The sequence below is a fragment of the Pediculus humanus genome, genomic scaffold (genome assembly GCF_000006295.1).
Source record: "Pediculus humanus corporis 1103172107529 genomic scaffold, whole genome shotgun sequence".
NCBI lineage: Eukaryota > Metazoa > Arthropoda > Insecta > Psocodea > Pediculidae > Pediculus > Pediculus humanus.
The window spans coordinates 142684-147181 of NW_002987145.1; the positions used below are offsets into that span (position 1 = coordinate 142684).

At 28.8% G+C, this 4498-nt stretch overlaps 1 non-coding gene across 1 annotated transcript; it reads right to left on the reverse strand.

The window, feature by feature from the left end:
* Positions 1 to 4223: 4223 nt before the first annotated feature.
* On the reverse strand, positions 4224 to 4295 carry Phum_PHUM181530. The gene has a single exon. It is a non-coding gene; the product is annotated as a tRNA-Met (tRNA).
* Positions 4296 to 4498: the final 203 nt, after the last annotated feature.

The window sequence follows — 4498 nt, forward strand, 5'->3', positions numbered from 1 at the left end:
TTTCCTTTTTTTGCTAAATGAGAAAAAAAAGGAAAAGAGAGAGAAAGAGAGAGAGTGTTTAAAAAAGAGGAGAGGAGAGCAAGGGTAAAAAGTAAAGAAGACAAAAGAAGAGAGAAAGAGAGAGAAAATATAGAGTACTAAGAAAAGAAAAAAAGAAGGAGAGACAAGAGAGAAAAAGATAAAAAAAAAAAGAGAGAGAGAGGAAGGGAAAGAGAAGGGGAGGGAGGTAGAGGAGGGGACGAGAAAAAAAAGTTTTACACATTAATTTCGTGGGAGCGGCTAAAAAAAAATTTTTTTTTTTTTTTTCGTTGCATCCAGTTACTGATTTAATAAACATTTTATTAAAATTAATTAACGAATAAATTTTTTTTTTAAATTATCAGGTTCGCGGCGTACGAATTATTATTATTATTATTATTATTATTTATGCGTTTTTCTCTCACCCCTGTCTACGTAAATCACCTGAAATTTTTTTTTTCCTTTTTTTTTTTTTTAAAATTAATTTAAATCGAAACGAATGCGTTTTTTTTTCAAAACACCGACGGAATCTCACCGATTTTTTTTTAACGGTAATTTTCGTACCCTTTCTTCCTCCGCCCCCCCGGCTTACCACTCTCCTCCCCTTCCCCTCCCAATCCACCACGCGAAAAAAAAAGAAAACTTTTAAAATGTACTTATTTAGTAAAGCGTAGACTACTTTTTTATACATTTTGAAACAAAAATAAAATGGAAAACGTTTCAAGTATGGAAAAGCTTAAGTTAATAATTATTAATAATTAAACATAATAACAATTAAAAAAATGAAACAAACAACAACAAAAAAAACTTAAAGTTTTTCCTTTTTTTTCCCTTTTTTTCCTTTAAATAATTAAAATTAATATTAACGAAAAAAAAAAAGAAAGAAGAAGAAAAAAAAAGGAAAATGGTAGTGAAAAAAAAATGGCGGTTTAAATTTTCATTAACGAAAACAAAAAAAAAAGAAAAAAAAATTTATTTTTAATAAGATTGCATTAAGAAATTTTTCATTTTTTTTTTCAAATATTATTATTATTATTATTATTATTATTATTATTATTATTATTATTATTATTATTATTATTATTATTATTATTATTATTATTATTTTTAACGTGATAAAATCTTAGAACTTTTTAGCTTTTTTTTTCTTCTTCTTCTTTCGTTTCCTCGTCTTCTGCTTTTTTTTCCTCTTCTTCTCTTATTCTTTTTCCCTCTCAAGAGATTTAATGAGAAGATTTTCTTTTTCTTCTTTCCGGGGAAAAGCCAAACTTTTTTTTTTTTTAAAGCCCAAATGCTCCCCCACTTCCACCCCCATCCCATCCCCTTCTTTCCTCCCCTTCCCCCCGCATCACAAGTTTTATTATTATTATCATTATTATTTTCACGGAGTCATTAAACGTCGTCGGTTTGTTATTACTTCGATTTTTTTTTTTACTACGTGCGACGATATTTCGCCCCCCTTTCCCTCTTCTCCCACTTATAATAGTTTGATGAGTTAAAATTCGAAAATTTTTTTTCCTTTTAAAAATCCTTCGGGGCCTTTTTTAAAAAAATATCTTTTGAATGCCGTCACGAGAATTCTTTCTAAAGGATTTTTACCGTTTGGAAAATCGCATAATTTTTTTTTTTTTTTTTTGGGATTTAATTTTGACAACCAGTCGACGTCATTGATGTGACGTATTATTACGTCACATCGAACGTACTTCGTGAATATAAACAAATCGTAGAGATTTTTCAGAATTTTATTGCACCTTTTCTAAATATTCGTTCGAACAATTTATTATAAACCGGAAATTAAAAAGTCGACGGTTTGGTTACTGACTTCCGGGTTGTGATCTTTTTCTTTAAAAATTTAATTTAAAATTTTTAATTATTAAAAAAAAAATTGTTTGCTGTTGTCGTTGTCGTCGTCGTTGTAATTGTTATTACAACAATTATTATTTATTTAAAATCGAACAACAGGAAATGACGTAAAATTTTAATTTAATTAAATTTATTTTGATTTAAAAAAAATTTTTTTTTTTTTACTCAACTCGCGTTTTTGTGGAAAAATTTTTATTTTTATTTTATATAAAAATGATGATGGGTTTTCCCCTTTTTTAAAAAGAGGGAAGAGAGGGGATGGGGGGGAAACGCGAAAAATTGTCATTAACCGTTTTTTTTTCTTCTCTTTTGTGAGAAAAAAAAAAAGAAAAAAGAGGATGATGATGATGATGATAACGCTTAACGCCACCACCGATGGAATTCCGCCTTTTAATCACGCAATTAAATTTCCATTAAAGTAAATCTTATTCCCATTTGTAGGACAAGTTTTCGCGCCGGAAATTTTTAACGTCACTGTCATCATCGCCACCAACACCACCATCACCATCACCACCACCACCACCATCGCCATCATTACCGCATCATTCCCTCAACCGTCACCATCATCCCAACCATTATCAGAAGCTGCTTTTTTTTCTTTGTCGATATTTTTTTTATTTTTCACGTCTCTCGCTTTCACCATCTTCGAAAATTCATTTACAAAAAAAGGGGGTGAAAAAATAGAAAGCCGGAGGAAAAGCGGCGAGGAAATAGCGGGGCGGGGGGCGAGACGTGGGTGGGAAAAATAAAAATAATTTTTATATGATATTTTCTAACGAAATTTTTTTTTTTGGTTAACCCCTTATTTATTTTTTGTTTTTATAATCTTTCATAATAATAATAATAATAATAAAACCTCGAAGGGTTTTTTCCTTTTCCATATTCGAATCAATTCTGCGCGTATGTAAATAATTTTATCCCAAAGGAAAAAAAAAAAATTGTTTTGTCGAAACCGGTCAAAACTAGAAAATTTTTTTTTCCTCGTCGTTTGACACTTACAAATGGACGGACGAAAATATTTTTTTTTTTTGTCCAGCGGTAAGTTCCGGTCGGATACGGTTGCGTTTATCCCTTTAAGGATGTATAACGTACAGGTATAATGGAAACAGGTGTTGTAGGATCGTGCGTAAAATTTTAATCATATCAATATAAAAAAAAAAAAAAATTTATTTGATAATATTTAAAGAATGAACCGTATAATTTATAATTTTTTTTTTACGAGTCAAAGACTTTAATAAAGAATTCTAAATGATTATCATCATTATCATGATCAATGGTATTTACCCTTTGGCTGTACCAGAAGATATATAACCAACTGAATCCAAACCACGCCATTTTTTTTTTCTATTAATGAAGTCGAAAAAAATTTTCTCTCGTCGTTTTCCTCGTTCTTTTTTTTTTTTTTGCTTCCGAATATTTTTTTGTACACGAATCGTAATAAATTTATGATATTAAAAAACTAAAAATATTTTTCTATCGTACTCATAAACGTATCTAAGTCATTTAAAACGTGGCCGCCATTTTTTTTTCCGCATTGTGAACTTATTACAACATATTACAACATATTATATTTTTTTCATTTTCTGCCCTTTTTGTTCGATACGTTTAAATAAATAAATAATAATAATAATTTTTTACAGGACGGAGGGGGGGGGTAGAAGGATATTTTTAAACAATAATAATAGTAATTTGACAAATTCATTGTTTATATTTTAGCATACGATTAATTAAATAATAATAATAATAATAAAAATAAAATTGTGGGAGTTTCCTATCCTATATATATTTTAACAATTTTTTATTTATTTATTTATTTATTACGGCCGTGAAAAATTATGAAAACATAAATAATAATAAAAATTAAATGCATATATGCGTGTGAGTGTGTGAGTGCGAGTGCGTGCGTGTACGCAAGAACGTGATTTTATAATCCAGTTTTTTTTTTATCCTAACTGATGTGAAATTAATTTTAAAATAAATATTTAAAAAAAAAAAAAAACTGGATCGATAAGTTCCGTTGTTTTAAAAAAAAAAAAAATCAAGGTGAAAACGTCAAAAAAAAAGTACCGAAACGGGTTTTCGGTTATTATTATCATTATCATTATTATTATCATTATCATTGTTATCATGTTGGATTTGGAAAAAAAGGAAAAAAAAAAGGATAAAGTCTTTTTTTTAAAATTTGTTAATAGTAATAATAAAGTTTAAATTTTTATTATGGAATTTTATTAGTTCGGATGCAAACAACGTAATGAGTCATCACGATTGATTGATTGATTGGTAAATGTCGTGAGAGAGTAACAGAGAGAGAGAGAGAGAGAGAAAAAAAAATTATTGACACATAGCAGAGCGTGGTTTCGATCCACGGTCCTCTGGGTTATGGGCCCAGCACGCTTCCACTGCGCCACTCTGCTGTTGCTGATAATATCTGTCATTTTTACCATATTTGTACAAGGAAATTTTCCATTATATAATATTATTATCAGTATAAGGTTTTTTTTTTTTAATAATGTCGGTTTTGATAAATTAATCGAAAAGGAATTTTTTTTTTCCCCCCAATAAACTTATAGCGAATCGATAATCGATCGTATCGATCGTTGTCATTTTTTTGATTTTG